The sequence below is a fragment of the Paramisgurnus dabryanus genome, chromosome 19 (genome assembly GCF_030506205.2).
Source record: "Paramisgurnus dabryanus chromosome 19, PD_genome_1.1, whole genome shotgun sequence".
In the NCBI taxonomy this organism is placed as follows: domain Eukaryota; kingdom Metazoa; phylum Chordata; class Actinopteri; order Cypriniformes; family Cobitidae; genus Paramisgurnus; species Paramisgurnus dabryanus.
In genome coordinates this window covers 29,801,035-29,817,232 of record NC_133355.1, presented here as the reverse complement: position 1 = coordinate 29,817,232, position 16,198 = coordinate 29,801,035, and the positions used below count along the sequence as shown (strand labels likewise).

The 16,198-nt window shown below is 37.2% G+C and overlaps 1 protein-coding gene across 4 annotated transcripts in view; it reads left to right on the top strand.

The window, feature by feature from the left end:
- Positions 1-16,198, top strand: part of ptprua (protein tyrosine phosphatase receptor type Ua) — a 354,316-nt gene that overhangs the window by 126,133 nt on the left and 211,985 nt on the right. The gene's annotated exons all lie outside the window — the stretch shown is intronic.

Below are 16,198 nucleotides of genomic sequence, written 5' to 3'. Positions count from 1 at the left end.
AATTCATAAAGGTTGTGTTCATCTGTGAAGATTAACTTGTTGGACAAAACGTGTAAGTGTCAATGTTTGTTAAACAAAGCTTATTTTTTTGCCATAATCCAAAAGTCTTTGGGAAAAATTAATGGGCTTTTTGCGAGGGAACCAGTGTCCCTCTATTTTCCGGGTTGGCCTACAAAATACTGTATGTCATACCTGCGGCACTATATATGATAGGGGTGGTGATGGCGCAGTGGGAAAGACACTCACCTTTGGTGTGAGAGACCCGGGTTGTGTCCTTGAGGAAGACACTTACCCACTAGTTGCTCCAGAGGTGTGCGACCTCTGACATAGCAATCTTTGGATAAAAGCCTCAGCTGAATGAATAAATGTATATGATATTAGGATTAGTGCTATGTCAACTGTCACTGACATAGGACACATTTGCATGCTGCGTTTACACCAACCGCGTTTGAGGCGGCAAAATCGCGTCTACCGCGCCTAGTTTGCCGCTTGAACAGTTTGAATGCATTTGCATGTGTAGAGCAAAGTAGATGCGCAGAAAAAGCATGCATTTGACGCACCTCAGAGGTAAAATCCGCTTCTTGTGGGAGCGGCAAGTTCTATGCGGTTGTCTGTTTGCAAGATGACTGATGTTGATTGTGCATTTATTACCAATGTCCTCACTGACACTCTTCCAAGCGAAGTCCTTTTTATTCCTGTATCTATAGAAATAAGAACTTGTGTCGTATAGGTCCGGGTGACTGCTCACGGACAATATCAAGCCTTCATGCTGAATGATTGACTCCGGGCGGGGCTGCCGCCACAGCAGCAAGCAAGCTCCTGACTGGTTAACGCGGCACGAAAATCCGCCAAAGTTCAAATTTTTCAACTCGGGCGTCATCCGCAAATTCGCGTCAAACGCAAAATGCACAAAAAGCACCATTCGCGCGTACCGCGCCATACAGTACTCTCAATTTGCGCCATTCGCGTGAACTAGATGTGCGAATGAGCAGTTTCGCAGCAGCAGCCATTTTAAAATTAGTCCTGGGGTGCGTTTCCTGAACACTGACGTAACTCACTGCTGAATCACCATAGTACGATGCATAGTTGGAGAAACTAACTAACTTGTCAAGACATAGTAACTTTGTTGCACATTCATCGTTTGAACCATGTTGGTTCAACAACATAGTTGATGATGTCACGTGGGAGGCTAATTACTAATTTGTGCAAATCAATTTAATGTCAGGTTATTGCTGCAAATAACATAAATTGCACCGTACGACTGATTATGTTATCATGATTTAGTTATCTGTTGTTTTATTTAAATATATTTAATTCATGCCCAAGTTCCCTCTTACGTCACTCCTTCCAGGGGTTCCGCAGGGGCTTAAAGCTCGTAGGACTGTGCACATGCGCAGTTTTCAAATGCAGCGCTTCAATTCTGTTTACAAACTTAAAGACGTAAAATAAATTTTTATATATTTAGAATGATCAGCGTAAGTCTACATATTATAATAATAAGGAACTATGCTTCTAACAACAGGTGATCTGTCATTCAAACCACACAGGTTCGCGATGCAGCTTGCGAATGTTCGTTTGAACTATGGTTGGAAACACCAAATACTTGACCTTCCTCAATAACGACGTAACTTACAACAGTTGTTGGCTAACGATGCTTTTGGGAAGCGCACCCTTGGACGGTTTATCCTATGCTTATTTAAGCCTTTTGCATTAGCTTCAGAGAGTTGCTTCTAGTTTTAAAATTGCCCCCAGAGTTTGTATGTGAAGTTTTAGCTCAAAATACCCAATGGATAATTTAGCTAGCATATAGCATGTTGCCACCTTAAAGATGTGAGCAAAAATGTGCTGTTTGTTAACATAAAAAAAGAGTCAATGGCCCAACTAAAGTAAACACTGATCGCCATAATGGTGGTTTGTTGCCAATTATTCTCTATCTCTCTTTCTGCACTAAATGGCAGTAATGTGGTTAGATAGTGCAGATTAAGGGGTGGGATAATTATAATAAGATCCCCTTTCTACATCAAATGGGAAGCTTAATCTGAATTACCTACTTTTTCCATATGCTTGCAGAGAATGGTTTACCAAAACTAAGTTACTGGGTGGATCTTTTTTACATTTTCTATGTTGATAGAAGCACTGAGTAGCGATTATAGCACTTAAATATTAGGGCTGGGATGATAAATTATGGTGAAAGGCTACTACATCCAGAAGCCAGATGGCACTGTCGTGCAGAAACTCAATATGTGCTGCAAAAAAAGTGCCATTTACACACGGGCATTTTAGATTGATAAGCACTTCCTACTGATCAAAGAGCATATAATACACGAAAGAGCTGTGCATAATATCACCATTGAGATATTCAGAATCGACATCAGATGGGTATTATTAGTTTAAATCGTGATTAATCATTCCAGCCCTATTAACAATGGAAAAGTCAGATTTGCATGATATGTCCCTTTTAAAAAGAAGGTGGATTGGTCTTTTCAGTTTCTTTTGCTTGAAATTCGCTCCAGGAATAGTCAAAGCTTTTTTTTGTTTCAATTACCAGGCTCTCAAGATTTACATTGACCGCTCAGACCAGTGGTAATAAATCTGACCAATTGTTTAGTCTGCTTTGGTGTTCATAGTAAGGGTGCTGCGGACATGAAGCAGCACATAATGTCTCACATTGGTTCTCCATCATTACTGTTAAATTAAGGTCACGGTAAATTCACAGTATGAGCTATCAAACTTTCAACAAGACTTCATAAATGTATGTATATCTCGTAACTCTTGAACCAAACTATAGTACTGCATTAAATAAACATTTTCATAATAGATTCATCTGACTATTAATTTTGATTAATTGCATAAAAAAGGCAAATTTTATGTATATCGCTTCTGTTTGTCCAAAAGCGGATGAGGGGGAGTGTTAGAAAAATCTGTTAGCAAACATTAATTTTTTCCTGCAGTTGTTTAACTGCAACATGATCTCACGGGAAATCTTTGGTGCAGTTTGACCAATTTTAGAGGCATAAAATTTGAACTGGTGTTACAAATGTCCACAGCAGAATCAATACACCAAAATTAAACATAATTAATCATTTGAATGTAAAGATGTAAATGCATTTTATTGTTCATGAGTCCAGGCCTAGTACAGGCATTTATATTTTTTACCAACAAATACGAACACAAACTACTGATGTTGCCCTTGTAAAACAAACCACAGTGAGCAACAGTGGCAGACCTTATTGATGGCAGAGTTTGAAACATTGGAGGAAAATGAAGTTGAAACTTGCCTCCGCTGTGACTGTGATAAGATGGTGCGCTGTGGCCGTGGGTCTCGCTCTCAGCGGGATGATGGAAACGCAGCACTGCTCCTAATCTTCTAATATATGTTCTCTCATCCTTGGCCAGGTCACATGGGAGAAAGATGAGGCCTTATCAGCGCTCATATATTTATGGAAAATATTTCTGCACTGACAATTTTCAACTCCATTTGAATCTGTCCCTCTCTCTTGCTCTCTCTTTCTCTCTCTTTTCTCTCTCTCCTGCTCTCCTGTGTTTCTTACAGACTCTTTTCTTGTGCATTCTCTCATAGGGCCTTCATACGAGTTGGTTCCAAGTCTTACTAGCAATATAAAACTAACCTTAGGCTACAAGTGAACTAAACCACGGTCTCTCGACATCAGCGTCATCACCACAAAGTTTCCAACAGTTTAACTTTATTAAACACATTTAAAAACATGTTCCCTTGTTAAAGAAATACTCTGTGAATGAATCGTTTTTTTGGAATTCAACTGTGCCCATGTTCCATTGGTTTTGTGATCTGCATGGTGACATTAAAGTCCCATTAAAGTCCCAACAAAGTCTGTACATTGCAAAAAATGATGTTCAAGAAAAAAAAAATCTTAGTATTTTTGTCTTGTTTTCATTAAATATATCTAAAAATTCTTAAATTAAGATGCTTTTTCTTGATGACAAAACGACCAAAGAAAATGCCTCTTGTTTTTAGACCAAAAATATCACATTTTAGTGATTTTGTTCATAAAACAAGCAAAAAAATCTGTCAATGGGGTAAGCAAAAACATCGTGAAAATTTTTCTCAAACACTACATTCAAGAACAATTTGCTTACCCCATTGGCAGATTTGTTTGCTTGTCTTATGCACAAAATCACTTAAATTTGATATTTTTGGTCTTAAACTGGACTTATTTTCTTGGGTCGTTTTGCTCCTCAAGAAAAAGCATCTTCATTTAAGAATTTTTTATCTTTTTACTGAAAACAAAACAAAAATACTAAGAATTTTTTTTCTTGAAAATCATTTTTTGCAGTGTAGTTCCATGTAGCAACTTGTTAGCAACTGCACTTTTAAAAACGATTCACAAAAAAACACAAGTTTTAGTATTACTATGTCGTAGAATACACCGAGAATATATTTTGGGCTTATGGGCTTATGTTAACCCAAGATCTAATAAAACTTTATTCAAAAACCCATTGACTTCAGGACGATGGAACCGGAAGTGCTAAAATGCGAATTTGCTTCAGGGTTTTGCCTACAAAAATATTTCCTTCCTGTAGCACTAATAAAAATAAAGGCAAAAAGTACCCCCCCAAAATATATATATATTTTTTACAGTACATTGAGCTGGATAGCATTATTTACCCAAATATATACTTATCAAAACATTTAGGCCTTTGTCTTCTAACACATTAACATATACTGCTGAACATTAACAGAGGATGAATATGGTTTAAAAACTAGCCGAGCTGCAGGAACGAGCTTAAAAATAGGCAAGCAGGCAGTTAAGCAAGCAAGCAAGCAAGCAAGCAGTAAAATGATAGATTATTACATCCATTACACTGTTTTTATTACTGTTACAATGATACTATATTAATAACAGTTTATTATGATGTCAGCATAATTTCATGAACTTGTTCAATTGATTTTATAAATATCATTGAACGAGTTAATAAATTGTTAGAGACGATTGAAGCTAATTGTCAAAGTTGGTTTGGCGATCTTGTAGCTCTGACCTCCCTTTTATCTTCTGCCACCTGTCAGGGCCTGAAAATGGCCTCCAAAAAAGTCTGTGAAGAAAGGGTGTGATGCTCACACCCTTCAGCTGAGAGGAGACAGGCTTGTACATGCACACAGAGCAAGAGGAGGCCACAGAAATTAATCACTTCTGTAAAATACAGAGTGCTGGGTGCGAGCAGAGATGGGATTGGATGTTGGAGGTGTTTGTAAGGTCTAGTCTGGGCATTATTGTTATTATTACTACAGTATTTCAAGTTGTATTTCTTGATAAACTTGATGGTGATCTTAATTTGCCAAGATGTTTGAAATAAGCTCCATCTTTTAATTTTAAATACAAGATGTTAACTTGACAATTAAAATTGAAAAAAAAAAAGGTCAGTAACACTTTCCAATAAGGTTGTATTAGTAAACATTAATAAACGCATTGACTAACATAAACAAACAATCAATTATATACTGTAGTTTTTAGCATTAATTAATTATTGTTAGTGTTAATGTCAATACAGTTATTTATGTTAGTTCATGGTTCATTAACTCATTCCCCCCCCCAGCATTTTTTGTCATTTTCACAAAAGTTTAATAAAATGGCTTTTAAAAAATATATAAACATACAAATATACCAAATGAAAGAACAGACCCTCTGCTTTTAAACAAACAAACAGACAAAAAGGGGGAAAAATGTTTCATCCTATCTTTGTTTTTTTTTTCTCTGCTTATAAACTCTTAAATATGGATGGATATTTATAAAAAATTGCAAAAAGCTGAAATAATTGCTTTTTTTGTTAAGGAATTTTGTTAGAGATCAGATTCAGAATGATTATCAAAACATACACAGAGTTTAAAATTAGTAAAAAAAAAAAAACTTTTGTCTTCATTTTTTCATAAACTGGGTAAGTTTGCGGTATTGCAGATGAACATTTTTTATGCAAATATTTTCTCTTAATTGACAAGATGACTGATAAGATAACTTGTTAATAGCGAGATAATTCGTCAATGGCGGGAAAAGACTTAGCTAATGTTAACAGTCAGTTAATGCTTGATTTCATAAATTTATTAGTAAATGCTGAAATTAACATGAATAAAGGTTAATAAAAGTATTGTTAACGATTAGTTTAAGCTAATGCATTAACTAATTGTTAACAAATACAACTTAGTGTAAAGTTTTACCAAACTTTCCATGGATGTAAATTAAATCTTTGAATAAATAAATACAAATCTTTTTATAATATTAATGTAAATTAATCTTTGCGATAAATATATTTCATATTACTCATTTTACCTCAAGTGAAAAAGCAGCAAAGCTCTGTTAATTTTAATCACAATTATTTTCATTTAACAGTTCTACTTGCAGTGCAATATATCAGTATCTGCTTCTGGTGTGTTTTATTAGGACACCGGCCCTTCATGACCGAGTTTGGGTACCCCTGCTCTATATCATTATGTAAAAACAGGATATTTAAAATCTCCAAAATCACGTCACATTCATCCAACTGGAAAATGAGAAGCCTATAATTGAGCTATTACTTTATAACACGAATCAATAGTCCCCACAAAAGTACGTTCAGAGGTTTGTTATAATTTAGCTTTACAATATTGTACGTAAAAAAACCAGGAATGTCCAGTAAGAAAGTATATGAACTCACTTCAGGTTCAAATAATTTAAGCCATATTCTCAGTCTGTTTAACCTTCCCTAAGAGTGGGATGACGTTTGGCCGTGAAATTCTTGAAGACATCCATACAACATAAGCTTTAAATGTTATTATTCTGTCAGATTACATTACGTTGAGCGTGCTGATCTGAGATGCCCATAAAACACCACTAATTATAACCCAACACAAACACAATTCAAGTCATTGAAAGGTGCTGAATGGCCCTTTGACTTCAAAGGTTCAGTTTTTAAAGTGAATGACTCTTAGACTGTCATAGTGATTGTGGCACAGACGCTGATATTCATTCAAACCCTCATCTGCATACTGTCAGATGGACCTGTGAGGAGCTCCTTTTATCCTCAGTGCTTTTTAAAGCTCGCTCTGTTCCATATGAGCGCCCATGCATACTAACCTGACAGTCAATGTGTGACCCTCAGGATCATGCTCTCTACAAACTTTCTTCAACAGGTTGCGTTTTTCTGACATGCAAGTGACCAAAAAATTTCCAATAAAAAGGCAAAAATGAACAACTCTTCATCATCGTATCCAAATAAAAACTGTTGGATACTTTTGCCATCTTAATTGTTGGTACTTATCGCTCTGTGGACTAATGTGACCCGTCACGGAAACCAGGGACTCAAGTCGGCAGCACAAGTTTCGAGAAAATGAGAAACAAAGGTTTTTTTTCGAAATTTGTGATTTTCGTTTTATTGCAGAATCTGTTAGTTGAGATCACGAAGAAGCCTCTCCATGTTTGAGATAGCAGTTTTTGTATATTTAAAAGCGTACATTTTGCGTTTGAAATAAGCTTGTTTTTCCGGAGATTCTAGCGTGCAGCGGGGGGCGTCATTGTCTGTGTGTATATTTACATACTGTATAAGCTTGTGTTTTCGCCTCCGCCCCCAAAGGGAACAGCGTGACTACTAAATAAGGATAGTTCGCCCAAAAATGAAAATAATGTAATTAATGACTCACCCTTATGTCGTTCTAAACTCGGAAGACCTCCGTTCATCTTCGGAACACAGTTTAAGATGTTTTATCGTTAGATTTAGTCCGAGAGCTTTCCCCTTCATTGAAAATCTATGTATGGTTTCCATGTCCAGAAAGTTAATAAAAACATCATCAAAGTAGTCCATGTGACATCAGTGGGTCAGTAAGATTGTGTTGATGCATCGAAAATACAGTTTGGTCCAAAAATAGCAGAATTACGACTTTATTCAGCATTGTCTTCTCTTCCGGCTCGAGCGTGAAGTCACGTGACTGTAGTGACGCGCTGCCCTGTTCCTCAGACATGTTTGCTAAGTTTTTGTTTTGTTTTCAAACTTATAGCCTGCGTCTCCCCAGACTGTAAAGCTCGGGCGCACAAAACAAAAGAAAAATAAAAGAAGCTGGGGCGGAACAAATAACAGTCAGCGGCATCGTACGTCAGCCGCGTCACTGACTTTATGCGGCGCCGCAGTCGGATGACGTCAAAGTACCGCGAGAGCTCTTCAAGAAATCTTACGGAGTAGTTTAATTTCGACTCGCTCTCGCGGTACTTTGACGTCATCTCTATGTCAGTTCTTGCAGCGCAGCATGAGTCCAAACACACAGAAGTTACACAGATATCGTTGTATTCTTCATATAATTGGCTACATGTTTTGTCTATCAATATTTCCCATGAAGTCATTGGCTGATGGAGGAACGAGCGAGCCATTGGTAACCTCTCTATGTCACGTTTTCGACGGCGCTGTTTGGATGATCTATTATACTACTTCCCTATTTTAAATACAAACTTTGAAGGCGGGTTCATGTGTTTAAAGGAGTGTAAGCTCATATACCCTTACATGTTACGATTTAAATAATCTTCAGATTATATATTATATTGTATTACCAGACATTCATGCGAAATCTGATGTAAACAATCTATATTTCACGGATTATACGCATTTGTGGACAAATATGGACATTGGATAATCTGAAACAGACTGGATTCGACTTGTGATCCCCACAAAGGTAAAAGAGTCATGTTTATTTTTGCGGGTTGTCATTTGGTCATAAAATACTACATATGATGCTAGAACATCTCAAAAAGGGTTTTACAGGGGGCATGGCTTAGCTAAATGAGATGTAAATGAGCCCTATTGTCTCCCCCAGCTGAAAAGAAGAGTCCCTTTCGTCTCGATTTTCTCGGTTTGAGTATTTCTGAGTTCCTATACTCAAATGGCCACAACTTCTCCAAATCTTATCAGATTTACATGTGTTACACATCGTTGGGAAGCTTAGAAACTGCACTTTCAGAATCTGTGAATAACTCAAAATGCCCAGATCCGACTTGTGTCCCTACTTTCCGTGACTGGTCACAAATGTGTATGTGTGCAGGCATGTAGTGTTTCTTTACAAAGTAACGTGGCCATCTACTGCCTTGGCGTACTAAATACAGCATATTTTTGACAGTGTTGTCATATTTATGTGAAATTAGTCATAAACATATCAGTTTTTAACAACAGGCCATCATGTAAACATATCTTAAATCTGAAAGAAGCACCAGGTGCCACTCTTTCGCCCAAAGTGAGGCTAAGGAATCTGAAAGAATATGTTGAGGAGTGAGAGGACTGTGACATGTGCCCCTTCAGCTGATTGAAGACCAAACCAAGTTTATAGTGCTCGAAGCTGTGGTCAAAGTTGTGGGTCATCTGTATTGCATTGGTATGAGAAGCAATTTGCCTTTATGACTGCCCCCAGCTAGACTTGAGTATATAAAGAAATGAAGGGTATCAAGCATTGAACCCTGTGGCACCCCATTCCAGGAGACCTTTTAGGATGGAGGTAGACTATAAACAAGCAGCTCAGCTTAGTGAAGACAGACAGGGTCTGGACGTTTACTGTGGCTCATGTTGAGGAATTTAAACAAAAAAGAAAAATAGCAGAAGTTGATTTTCCCACAACACAATCTAAATAACTTCACCTGCCACTTAGACATAGCACTCAATGCTGATGTGTGTGTGTGTGTGTTAATGGTGGTATAGCTTTTATGTGTATTTGTGGGTTTCTACCTAGAACTGTGTTGCCAGCAATCTGTTGCCCTGCTGTATGTGATTGAGTGCTGTGTTTGTCAGACATTACCACTTTAATAACGGTGTCCGTGTGATTAATGATAGGGAAGTACCCAAGCAGCGCTCCTATCATCACCACACTCATTACCCCTGCCTTAAACTACATTACCCACAGTGCACTCTGCCCTGCCCCAATGTCATAGCAATCAGTTCTATTCACTGCATTTAAAAGTGTGTGGTAGAGTTCCCAGCACCCTGTTTGGCTCACTGTGATATAAAATGTAACTGATTTGAGACCCATCTAATGTGTATGCTGTCTTCAATACAATTCAATCTTTATTTATTGCCACATAACCGTAATGTTGCCATAAAACACTATTACATAAAGCACTATTAGGGGAATTCACTAAGAATCTCACTTAGAATCAACTGTGAACTTGACCGTGTTGTTTTTAAATTTCACATTTACTTCACCTGCGACTAACGGCTTCACTCCAAGCTTTGCCCCAACTGGGCGTAAACCCGGTTGTAAGACTAGTCTGGACGTAAAATGCGCTTTACATTCAATTCAATTCAATTTTATTTATATACTGCTTTTCACAATTATTAATTGTTTCAAAGCAGCTTTACATTAATAGATAGGAAAAGCATAGACAAGCGAGCGTATTAGTAATATAACGTATACAGTAAAGTAGTAAGTTAAGCCAAAGATGGTGGACTCTCCAAGGGATGAAAAAACCCTAGGAAAAAAACCCTCCTGGCTAGTCCAGGGGGGAAACTCCTAGGAGGAGAAAAACCCCTGAGAGAGATACGTATATATTTATATATATAAATACTTTCGGGGTACAGTATGTGAACAGGTAAGCGAATTAAACTGATTCCACCAGTGTTCACGTTGAAGGACGGTCAGTAGATCAGTGGTGTGATGACCTTCACAGCAGCAGCAACTGGGTCTGTTTGTCTCATTGTCCTCTGGGTTGAGGACTACACAAGGAGAGAGAAACAGAATCCTATTAGTTAGGGGCCGTTCACATGTAATGCAAGTGTCATACAGTATTGTGGTTTAAATCAGCTCGGTTCCAGACAGGCTAACTATTGTGGCATAAGTATATTACCCAGTTGAGTTATGTGAATGCTTTGTTCTGGACAAACGAACTATTGCGGCATAAGTAAATTTACTGGACATTTTATGTGAATGCTTTGTTAAAGAAGAATGTCTTAAGTTTAGAGTTAAAGTGATCGACTGTGTCTGATTCTCGAACATTATTTGGTAAATCATTCCAGAGCTTAGGGGCTAAGTAGGAAAAGGATCTACCACCTTTAGACACTTTTGATATTCTAGGGATAATTAAGTAACCAGAATTTTGTGATCCCAGTTTAACCCTTGTATTGTGTTCGATTTTTGTGACGATTTTGATGGAGCGGGTCAAATTGACCCGCATTGGATTCAATGCAATTCCGTAAATATCACATTATGAAAAACAAGAAGGGATTAGGTATGAACAGAACCATTTTAGTATCAGTCTTTGTCACACATTATAAACACTTTAAATTAAAAAGTAAGATTTAAAAAAAATGCATTTAACCACAATTTTTAACATGTTCGTTTTAACAAATGTTGCACAAAAACTGTTGCAACATTTAACATTTTAAATTTTAATTCAACATGTTTTTTTTAACATACCTGTGTTTAAGACATCCTAAATGAACAATTTAATATGGCTGTGAAATGAAATTAAGCTTTTCTTTTTCTAAAAAGGCTCATCTTTTGTTCTTGAGGCTCATAGTACAAATTCAAGAAATCACTGTTTACATGATGTGCACACATCAAGCATGTGCTTTCTGACCTCTTGCATTTTACACAAATGATGCTTATTTTGGTGTCATGTTTTGTGGGGCACAGCTGGCATCACCAGTATTCACATCTGGATTTACTGTGGGTCTGAATTCATCTGCTTTACATAGTATTTCATATACATTGAAAATAGAAATGATGTTCACATTTACTATTCTGTGTCTGAGGAAGTCTTTATCAGTACTGAAAATAGTGAGGAAAAGCTAACTTTTCCCTTTCCAGGGTAGTAAAACACCAAAATATATGCAATAAATGTATTTAATTTGTGTCTATACAGTTGCCTTGGAACAAACAAATATGGGTCAAATTGACCCGCGAACATCAAAATCGTACCAAAAATCATTATTTGTGCTATAAAAAACCACTTCAAAACACATCAGTGTATCCTAACTTTGCATGTATGTTCATGGCCCTAAATGAGAAAAAGTGACACAATTTCTGGAAGAAAACTGAAACTTAAGTAGTATTTCATATACATTGTAAATAGAAATTATAGTTCACTTTTACCATCTGTGTCTGTAAAAGTCTTTTTCAGTACTCAAAATAGTGAGGAGAAGCATTTTTACCCCCATTTCAGGATAGTAAAACACCAATATAACAACAAACACTAAAAATATATATTTAATTTAGGTCTATGCAGTTGCTTTGGAGCAAAACAAAATGCGGGTCAAATTGACCCGCGAACCTCAAAATCGTTACAAAATTATTTTGGTACACTTCAAAAAATATCAGCATGTCTAAACTTTGCATGCATGTTCATGGCCATAAATGAGAAAAAGTCAGAAAATTTCAAGAATAAAATCACAGGTTAACTGGTTTATCCGACAGCTGAAAAATCAAAACGGGTCAAATTGACCCGGAACATAATATAAGGGTTAAGTGGTGGATTGTATTCTGATAGTAGTTCTTTAATATATGAGGGTGCTAGGCCATTTAAGGCTTTGTAGGTGATTAGTAATATGTGACCAGTCACGGAAAGTAGGGACACAAGTCGGATCTGGGCATTTTGAGTTATTCACAGATTCTGAAAGTGCAGTTTCTAAGCTTTCCAACGATGTGTAACACATGGAAATCTGATAAGATTTGGAGAAGTTGTGGCCATTTGAATATAGGAACTCAGAAATACTCAAACCGAGAAAATCGAGACGAAAGGGACTCTTCTTTCCAGCTGGGGGAGACAATAAGGCTCATTTACATCTCATTTAGCTAAGCCATGCCCCCTGTAAAACCCTTTTTGAGATGTTCTAGCATCATATGTAGTATTTTATGACCAAATGACAACACGCAAAAATAAACATGACTCTTTTTACCTTTGTGGGGATCACAAGTCGAATCCAGTCTGTTTCAGATTATCCAATGACCATATTTGTCCACAAATGCGTATAATCCGTGAAATATAGATTGTTTACATCAGATTTCGCATGAATGTCTGGTAATACAATATAATATACAATCTGAAGACTATTTAAATCGTAACATGTAAGGGTATATGAGCTTACACTCCGTTAAACACATGAACCCGCCTTCATAGTTTGTATTTAAAATAGGGAAGTAGTATAATAGATCTTCCAAACAGCGCCGTCGAAAACGTAACATCCTTTAGAGATGTAACCAATCGCTCGCTCGTTCCTCCATCAGCCAATGACTTCATGGAAAATATTGATAGACAAAACATGTAGCCAATTATATAAAGAATACAACGATATCTGTGTAACTTCTGTGTGTTTGGACTCATGCTGCGCTGCAAGAACTGACATAGAGATGACGTCAAAGTACCGCGAGAGCGAGTCGAAATTAAACTACTCCGTAAGATTTCTTGAAGAGCTCTCGCGGTACTTTGACGTCATCCTACTGCGGCGCCGCATAAAGTCAGTGACGCGGCTGACGTACGATGCGGCTGACTGTTATTTGTTTCGCCCCAGCTTCTTTTATTTTTCTTTTGTTTTGTGCGCCCGAGCTTTACAGTCTGGGGAGACGCACGCTATAAGTTTGAAAAAAAAAAAACTTAGCAAACATGTCTGAGGAACAGGGCAGCCGCGTCACTACAGTCACGTGACTTCACGCTCGAGCCGGAAGAGAAGACAATGCTACATAAAGTCGTAATTCTGCTATTTTTGGACCAAACTATATTTTCGATGCATCAACACAATCTTACTGACCCACTGATGTCACATGGACTACTTTGATGATGTTTTTATTACCTTTCTGGACAAGGAAACCATACATAGATTTTCAATGAAGGGGATAGAAAGCTCTCGGACTAAATCTAACGTTAAAACATCTTAAACTGTGTTCCGAAGATGAACGGAGGTCTTCCGAGTTTAGAACGACATAAGGGTGAGTCATTAATTACATTATTTTCATTTTTGGGCGAACTATACTTATTTAGTAGTCACGCTGTTCCCTTTGGGGGCGGAGGCGAAAACAAAAGCTTATACAGTATGTAAATATACACACAGACAATGACGCCCCCGCTGCACTCTAGAAACTCCGGTAAAACAAGCCTATTTTAACCGCAAAATGTACGCTTTTAAATATACAAAAACTGCTATCTCAAACATGGAGAGGCTTCTTCGTGATCTCAACTAACAGATTCTGCAATAAAACGAAAATCACAAATTTTGAAAAAAAAACTTTGTTTCTCATTTTCTCGAAACTTGTGCTGCCGACTTGTGCCCCTGGTTTCCGTGACGGGTCACATATTTTAAATTTTATGCGATATTTAACTGGTAGCCAGTGTAAAGATGCCAGAATTGGACTAATGTGGTCAAACTTTTTTGAACATTTTGGCGTTTTGAACTAGCTGAAGCTTGTTTACCTGATTTGAATGGCATCCCTTGAGTAACGAGTTACAATAGTCTATTCTAGAGGTCATAAAAACATGGATAAGCTTTTCTGCATCTGATGCAGACGGCATATGGCGTATTTTTGAGATATTTCTAAGATGGAAGAATGCTGTGCAGCAGACGTTGGAGATATGACTATCGAAAGATAGATTGCTGTCGAACATCACACCTAAGTTCGTAACCGTGGAAGATGGCACCACAGTGCAGCCATCTATGGGCAACTTGTAATCTGACATATTATGTTTGGAGCGATTTGGTTCAATAATAAGTATCTCTGTCTTATTGGAGTTTAGCATAAGAAAATTATGTGCCATCCAGTCAGTAATATCCCTAATGCACCTGTTGCACGATTTAGGCGTTGCACACGTCTGAGACTAAATCTTACGTCTAGTCAAGGGTAGGGGTAAGTATAAAGTCTTGACTTGTTTCTATGGCAAAAATTGAAATAATAAAATTGACAAGACAGAGAAATTGGCATGTCCGATGCACAGGACACAAAAGCAGTGTGCTTTCATGCATGGCAGAGTGATAAATAAATTCTTTCCACATAGCAATTTTGATCCGGCCAGCAGTTTTTCCTCTGCCCACATAACAAAGAGTTACAGATAAGGGCCACAACTGGCCCAGGTCTCAGGCAGTTAATATCCCATAACCGGCCCAGAACTGGGCCAGAACAGATTCTAACATCGGTACCAATTCTCAGCCATAGGTTAACCATATCAAAACCAGCAATTAACCAACCTCCAAATCTGAGCCATAACCCGGCATAATCTTGCCCAAATTATATAAAAAAATAAATCACAAGAAAAATAATTTCCGAAATGTTTGCCTTTTTATTGATCAATCACACACAAGACAAAAGCACCACGGCAAAAACAGTAAACGGTAACCCCACCTATTGATTTAACAAAATTATCTTGACAATGATCTGAAGACATATGTTTGTGTCTGAAATTAGTTAAATTATTGTCCAAATATATTAGCTTCTTTTAATACAAAACTACCATTCTGTTTAATAAAGCTTTTATTAATTAAAACATTTAATTTACGATGACTTTGTAAGGGTGGATTCACTACAGTATGTAGGAACGCTGAAATGATGACTGAGAAATGTTAACAGCAAGATGGCGTAAAACTGTGTATTTCTTGTCAATTATCACCCTTCTGCAACTTATACCAATGATGGAAGTAAGTACAGTTATGTTAGCAACATATATGGGAGAGCATTGCTAGAATATAAATATATTGAATTGCTTTATTTAGTGTTTAAGTATTACCATTAAATCAAAACTAAACAACAAATTTGTAAATTAAAAGATTAAATAACAGTACTGACTTAAAGTTACAATTGAAATGGTTACACTATAAATACATGAAATGGTAAATAATACGTACATTTAACTGTTTCCAATGTGTGTGAGATATTACCTGATAGTATAGAGAACAGAGAAAGAAAAAAGTTTAGAAGAAAGAGATTCACCATTGAGAACTGGAATCTTGGCCTAATGGCCTTAACCAAAGAACTCAGGTGAAGAAGAAAAGCATAGAGAACCCAAGAGCAGAGCCCATGGAGACCAGCCCATAGAAGAAGAGTGAAAGAGGAAAAAGCCCTGAAGACCCCCAAACATATTCTTTTATCCATTTGCTTTGACCATGTGACCAAACCCAACATGATACATTCAAATTGACCAACCCGAAGACCACCTTTAACCCCCACTGTACTGAATAACAGCTCTGCCAATAGTTCATCAGTAAGCACAGGAATGCAGATGGATAAATTCCTAAAATTTCA